Source organism: Leucopleurus acutus, assembly GCF_964270905.1.
Source record: "Leucopleurus acutus genome assembly, chromosome: 16".
Lineage (NCBI taxonomy): Eukaryota > Metazoa > Chordata > Mammalia > Artiodactyla > Delphinidae > Leucopleurus > Leucopleurus acutus.
The window spans coordinates 31,623,836-31,631,653 of NC_139158.1; the positions used below are offsets into that span (position 1 = coordinate 31,623,836).

At 45.6% G+C, this 7,818-nt stretch overlaps 1 pseudogene across 1 annotated transcript; it reads left to right on the forward strand.

The window, feature by feature from the left end:
• Positions 1-1,690: 1,690 nt before the first annotated feature.
• On the forward strand, positions 1,691-1,903 carry LOC309972628 (NADH dehydrogenase [ubiquinone] 1 alpha subcomplex subunit 1-like; annotated as a pseudogene). Its single transcript has one exon. The product of its transcript is annotated as an NADH dehydrogenase [ubiquinone] 1 alpha subcomplex subunit 1-like (transcript).
• The last annotated feature ends 5,915 nt before the right edge of the window (positions 1,904-7,818 follow it).

Consider the following 7,818-nt stretch of genomic DNA (forward strand, 5'->3'; position numbering starts at 1 on the left):
TTATGGCCCACCTAAACCAGTATGACCTCATCTTCACTTATTTACCCTGCAAAGACCCTATTTCCAAATAAGATCCCATTCACAGGTTTGGGACTTGAACACATCTTTTGGGGGAACGTAATTTGACCCATAATAGAAAATATCTTAGAAGGGATGCTCTAGACCTAGTTTTTCAGCCCGCAGCTGTGTGAGCCACCTCAGCTATGGGGGTCCTCCTGGCTGAGACTCCCAGACATCGTAGTGCAGAGACAAGCCAGCCCCACTGTGCTCCGTCTGAATTCCTGGCCCACAGAATCCATAAACATAACAAAAGTGTTATTATGGTCTGTGCCACTAAATTTGGGGGTAGTTTGCAACACAGCAGTAGATGCTCAGAATAAGGGGGAAGGAAAGCTGCCCTTCTTCGCAGAACTTTGCAGATTAGGGGGAGAGGCCCCCCCGCGTTCCTGAGTCTCAGTTACATACACAACCACCCCTGAGGCTCAGACAGGTGAGATGCTTTGCTCAAAATGCCAGCTGCTGAGTGGCAGAGCTGGGATGCAGACCCAGGTCTCTGATATGCCCCAGCGTTGGATGGGGCCTTAGAGTGAAAAGCCGTTTCTAGCATCCCAGGCACGTCTTTTCCTTTGAGAGTCTCCCCCGAGGCTTGGCGATGCAAGGGTTACTGGCTAACTCCCATATGCCGGAGTGTACATCACCCCCACTGCCTGGGCTAATGAAAAATCATGTATGCAACAGAGGAAAGCGGATGGCCTGCCAGATGTGTGATAAGAAACCAGCTTGCAGGAAATTGCTATCAGGTGATCATTATTAGCCCGGGTATTCAGAGCAGCCCCGTTTCCAAAGGTCATGCGTTTACTAAATGCTTGATGCGTTTTCCCAATCGGCCCTGGAAGATTTTGTCCTCCTGGAGAGAAAGCTCTTCCCCTGGATCTGCTGAGAGCAGGTGATTATAATTCTACACCTCCCCACCCCCGCATCTCACCAGCCTCTAACAGCAGCTGCTACAAATGCACAGTGATTGCCTCTCTGGTTCCTGGTACTGCGTAGAGAAAAACCAAGCTGACCGTCGCGTGTGATGGAGCTGGGTTCAAATCCCAGCTCGGCCACTCAGTAATCATAGTCACTCATTTGATGCGTGATTGTGGAGAGCTTTTCACATGCTAGGTACTCGGGCAAGTTACTTTACTTCTTTGAACTTAATTTTCTAATTTCTCGAGTACTGATAATAATACCTACTTTGAAGCATTGTTGTGAGAATGAGTGAAATAGAATGTGGAAAGTTCCAGGCACGACTTTCCTGTGCTTCTTGAGCTGATCTGAGCGTATCTCTTCATCTTAAAGAACGCACCAATTTCACTAATTTTACCAAGTCATATATTGTTAGATTCTTAAAAAGCCAGTTAGGGCTTCCCTGGTGGCGCAGTGGTTGAGAGTCCGCCTGCCGATGCACGGGACACGGGTTCGTGCCCCGGTCTGGGAAGATCCCACATGCCACGGAGCGGCTGGTCCCGTGAGCCATGGCCGCTGAGCCTGCGCGTCTGGAGCCTGTGCTCCGCAACGGGAGAGGCCACAACAGTGAGAGGCCCGCGTACCACAAAAAAAAAAAAAAAAAAAAAAAAAGCCAGTTAAGCCAGGTCACCTTTAAGGGGCCTGGAAGGAAGTGTTTGGCCTTGGTAATGGTGTCACGATGTGGTTCGAGATTCTCCCCGGGGTTGCCGTCATGGCCGCGTGCTTGTTCATCCCGGGAATGGCCACTGCACGCATCCACAGGTTCACTAACGGGGGGCAAGGAAAAAAGGGTTGCTCATTATTCGTATCTGTGGAACTTGGTGGAAAGAGATAGGCGCATCTCTGGAGTTGATTGTTACTATTGCCAAAGGGTTTGGAGAACATTGATTAAGAAAGCATTTTCCTGGGACTTCCCTGGTGGCGCAGTGGTTGGGAGTCCGCCTGCCGATGCAGGGGACCCGAGTTCGTGCCCCGGTCCGGGAGGATCCCGCATGCCGCCGAGCGGCTGGGCCCGTGAGCCATGGTCGCTGAGCCTGAGCGTCAGGAGCCTGTGTTCCGCAACGGGAGAGGCCACAGCAGTAAGAAGCCCGCGTACAGCAAAAAAAAAAAAAAAAAGCATTTTCCTGATTGATGAAAAATAACTGAGTTATGCTCATCTACCGCTGCTAGAAGGTTATGCAGTGTATTGTGTAGCATGCCCTGTATTTTGTACTCTGTAATAAAAATAAAACAAAAAAGTAAAATTAAAAAAATAAATAAATAATTTAAAAAGCCAGTTACATAAATCAGGAGCTTGGGATGAACACACACACACAGCTATATGTAGGACAGATAACCAACAAGGACCTACTGTATAGCACAGGGAACTCTACTCAATATTCTGTGATAACCTATATGAGAAAAGAATCTAAAAAAGAATGAATATATATGTATAACTGAATCACTTGGCTGTACACCTGAAACGAACACAACATTGTAAATCAACTGTACTCCAGTAAAATTAAAATAAAGAAATTTTAAAAGCCAGTTACGATGCCATACATACTGTATAATATTAGTTAAGTAACAGAAAACACTCAAAAACTGTATGTTTTCTCAGGATATGTGCATATTATATAAATACACAGAAAAAATCTGGAAAGATGCCTTCTCAGGATAGGGGCTGGGATGAAGGTAGGTTTGAGAGGACTTTGTTTTAATTTTTAAAGGGCTGCAACATACATCACTTCTATGGTTAGAAATTTATTTAAAAATGAAAGTGCACAGGGGCTTACACTGGTCAAATGTGGGACAATATGAGCCTTTAAATGAATATTTATTGGCAAGAATAAAACACGACACATTGAATAAAAGCAAACTATGTAAACAGGCACTCAAAACAAGTCTTAGTCCATTGAAACTGCTGTAACAGCATACCATAGAGTAGGCGGTTTATAAACAACAGAAATGCTTACAATTCTGGAGGCTGGAAGTCTGAGTTCAGGGTACCAGCGTGGTCAGGTTGTGGTGAAGGCCCTCTTGGGGTGACACAAACATTCAGGCCAGCGCTTGCACACGAATGTTCATAAATCACTATTCATAGTAGCAAAAAGAAACAACCTAAATGTCCGTCAACTGGAAAGTGGATAAATAAAATGTGGTCTATCCATACAGGGGGAAATTAGCCTTAACATGGAAGGAAGTACTGATACATGTTACAACGTGGATGGACATTGAAAATAGGATACTCAGTGAAATGTGCCAGACACAGAAGGCCACACGCGTACTGCTTGATTCCACGTATAATGAAACATCAGAAAAGGCAAATCTATAGAGACCATAAGCAGACTAGTGGTTGCCAGGGCCTGGGGAGAGGGAAAAATGGGGAGCGACCGCTTAATGGGTGCGGGGTCTCCTTTGGGAGTGATGAAAATGGCTTGAAACTAGATAGAGGGCGTGGTGGTACAACACTGTAAATGTACCAAATGCCACTGAATTGTTCACTTTAGAATGGTGAATTTTATTTCAGTGAAAAACTCCATGAGTTCATAATGAAACTAAAAGACTTTTTAAAAGGGTGGTGGATGGAAAAATGCAGTGGGAAACTATAGAAGGAAGGATGAGTAGAAATAGAAAATCACTCTTTAAAGTCACCTTAATGCTGACTGATCCAGATAAGAATCATCAATGGATGTTTGGGAAAAAGACAGTTGAGGTACAAGACAGTCACACAGGCCACACTGACCCGACCACACTGCCACCCTGATCTCAGACTTGCAGCCTCCAGAACTGTGAGAAATAAATTTCTGTTGTTTATAAGCTGCCCAGGCTGGAGCATGCGGTTATAGCAGCCTGAATGAACTAAGATACAATCTACATACTGTCAAATTCACTGTTTTAAAGTGTACAAATTGGTGGATTTCGTATATTCACAACATTGTACAGCTATCACCACTGTCTAATTCCAGAATATGTTCATCACCCCAAAACAAACACTGTGCCCATCAGCATCCTCCTGTAACTGAAAGTGGGGTCCCTCTGTTCGCCACTCAAAAGCCAATAAAGAGGCAAAGTTGGTGGAAAGTAAAGTTTGCTTTATTTTGGAGGCCGGCAACTGTGGGGAGGTGCAGAGTCCTGTCCAAAGGCCAACTCCCCCCCACTGACAACCAGGGGGCAAGAGCTTTTATAGGCAGAGGGAGGGGGCTACATGCAGAAACAGCACAGTCAGCTCTGACAGTCATCTTGAAATTGGTCATTGGTTGTTTGACCAGCACCATATTGATGGTTTTAGATACAGTTAACCTTCAGTTCCCCGGGTCGGTTTGCTCCCATTTCCTTGAGGCCAATTCTCGGAATTGTGGCAGCTTATGTCATGGCTACAGCCTGGTCATCATGTAGTTAACTTCTTCCACCTGGTGAGGGTTTCAGTATCTATAAGACAGCTCACAAGATATGGCTCAGAATATTATCTGTAGCCCTTGAGAGGGAACTAAATGTCCTTGACTTTGCTTACTGACTAAACTATTATCGTTTCGTCCTGTTTGACTGTTTTTCTTTGCTTCTACATTCTCTCACTTCTCTGATTAAACTTGTTCTTTGGCTAAGGTTTTTCCACAGACAAAAGGCAGGAGGATATGGGGGTGGGGGAAGGACCATAGTGTCCTGTTTTGTTTCACTCTCCATTGCCCTCTCCCATGGCAAATGCCAAACCACTTTCTGTCTGTGGATTTGCCTCTGTGGGGTATTTCATATAAATGGAATCCTACAAAATGCACTCTTTTGTGCTTGGCTTCTTTAACTGAGCATGTTTTCAAGGTTTACCCGTGTTGTAGCATGTATTAGTACTTCATTCCTTTTTTTTTTTTTGAGATGTCTTATCAATTGTCAAATTAATTTATTCTAAGTTGCCAGTGTAATTTTTTAAAACATGAGTTGGTAAACTCCAATATGATTAAACATATGTCTTTGGCTGAGAATATTTTTTTAATTGAAGTATAGCTGATGTACAATTTTATATAAGCTATAAGTGTATGGTATAGTGATTCACAATTTTTAAAGGTTATACTCCATTTGTAGTTATTATAAGTACTTCATTCCTTTTTAATGGCAAAATAACATTCCATGGTACGGAGAGACCACATTTATTTATTCATTCATGAGTGGATGGACATTTGGGTTGTTTCTACTTTTTGGCTGTTATAAATAATGGTGCTGTGAACACTCATGTAAAGCTTTTGTGTGGGGCTTCCCTGGTGGTGCAGTGGTTGAGAGTCCGCCTGCCGATGCAGGGGACACGGGTTCGTACCCTGGTGCGGGAGGATCCCACATGCCGCCTAGCGGCTGAGCCTGTCAGCTATGGCCGCTGGGCCTGCACGTCCGGAGCCTGTGCTCCGCAACGGGAGAGGCCACAGCGGTGAGAGGTCTGCGAACCGCATTAAAAAAAAAAAAAAAAAAAAGATTTTGTGTGGACATACATTTTCATGTCTCTTGGCTACCTACCTAGGAATGGAATTGCTGGGTCTTTATGTGACTATGTTTAATCTTTTAAAGAACAGTCAAACTGTTTTCCAAAGTGGCTGCATAATTTTATATTCCAGCCCCAGCTGAGTATGAAGCTTCCAGTTTCCTGGAGTTTAGTCTTATTGGGGAACTCTTGGAACCAGTGTAAAACACATGCCTCTGAGTTGTCTCACCCAAAGGGTGTGGGTGCTGGGGCATTTATACACCAAATCCCGCAGTCATTGGTCAGGGCTGCTAATTTCTTGGCTTTTCTGGTTGGCCGTGGGTGAGCAGCCTCTGCTGCTGCCTATTAGATGTTGGGCCTGGATGCATGGAAAAAAGGGATGCGGTGAAGTATCTCGGCTGCTGTTCTTATGAATTGTTTAAGGATAACCCAGCCAATTCTTATATCTCCCACAGCCTGCTGTGGCCCTCACAGGACTGCAGATACCCTTTTAATTGTGTTAAAATCACACAATTAAGGATCTGTAGTGATCTGAAAAGCATCCTCCAAAAATTCATATCCACCTGAAACCTCCGAATGTGACCTTCTTTGGAAATACGGTCTCTGTAGACGTAATCATCTTGGATTTAGGGTGGACCCTGAATCCAATGACAAGTGTCCTTATAAAAAGAGGACTTCCCTGGTGGTCCAGTGGTAAAGAATCCGCCTTCCAACGCAGGGGGCACAGGTTTGATCCCTGGTCGGGGAACTAAGATTCCCACATGCTGCGGGGCAACTAAGCCCGTGCGCCACAACTACTGAGCTCACGCGCCTCAGCTAGAGAGCCCGTGTGCCACAAAACTACAGAGCCCACGCACTCTGGAGCCTGCGTGCCACAACTAGAGAGAGAAAACCCGCACGCCACAACTAGAGAGAAGCCTGAGTGCCACAACAAAAGCCTGCGCACCACAATGAGAAGATCCCACATGCCTCAACGAAGATCCCATGAGCCTGCAACTAAGACCCGATGCAACCAAAATAAATAAATAAACAAATTAAATAAATATTAAAAAAATAAATAAAAAGAGGAGAGGATGCAGAGAGAAGAAGGTGATTGAAGACAGAGGCAGAGATTGGAGTGACCAGTCTACAAGCCAGGGGACACCAAAGATTGCTGGCCACACCAGGAGCCGGGAGAGAGGCAGAGGACAGAGCGTCCCTCAGAGTCTCTTGCAGGAATCAACCCTTCTGACATCTTGATCTTAGACCTCTGCTGTCCAGAACTGTGAGAGAAGAAATTGCTGTTGTTGAAGCCCCCTAGTTTGTGGTACCCAGTTAGGAAGCTAACAGGTGGTCTCAGCTGGTTGGTGCCTCAAGGCTTTGGTGTCCCCTGGGCTCCGAAGACCAGTGCCCAGCCCGGTTTCCACCCCCACGATTAGCTCCTTCTGAAGTTCACAGTCTAAATGCTCCCTGCTCAGATAGGCCTTCTCCCTACCGCCCCATCCTGTGTTGCCCCCTACCATCTGTGCAAGGATCTCTATCACACACCTGTTTTATTTTCTTCCTAGGCCTGGCGCTCTCCAGAACGACCTGTTATTTAATTTCTCCGTGTTTATCATCTGTCTCTTGCACTAGCATGTAAGATGCATGACAGTGGGGCCTTGCCTGCCTGGTTCACTGTTTTCCTGAGCACCTGTGATAGGGGACTCTGCAGAAAGAATGAGAGGCTGGAGACCTCCGGAGCGCCTCTGGAGGCGCTACTGCCCCAGATGTCATGGGGAAGGTGTAACTTCAGAGAAACTGGCCCTTGACACCCCACCCACTCGCTGTGCATGGTGGGCAGAAGAGGTTTTGGTGAAACACTTAGACCAGGATCAAAATGTTCTCTTTTGAGATGAGCTTAAGAAGTCACCCTGTTCTTTCCTGTGTCTGGCTTCGGGAGAATAATGAATATTTCCAAGTGTCCCAAGCCTGCTCTGTTTTCCTTCTTCCCAGATTACCCCAGGACCCAGGATGCTGGTGGAAGACTTTGAATGGCATCTTCTCTTCCTGGTGAGGCTCCCTCCCTCTTCTGATTATGGTTGTCTCCTAGCAAGGTGTCCGATTGCTGCATCTGAGCACTTATTGTAGGGTGGCAGTGGAATCACCAGGATCCAGATATCGGGGTACATCCTCTGAATAGCAGGACCAGTGTGGCGGGAGGCACAGGGGAGGCGAATGCACCATCTCCCCAGGGAAGGATTAGCTACTTTGATTGATTTATTTATTTTTAAAATTATTTTTAAGCTGCTTTTCAACTGTCTCTGCCCAACAGCTTCTTTGGGTCTCCCCTCTGATTTCTATTTAATTTTATTTAAAATGTCTCTTTTCTTCAAGCTTGGGCA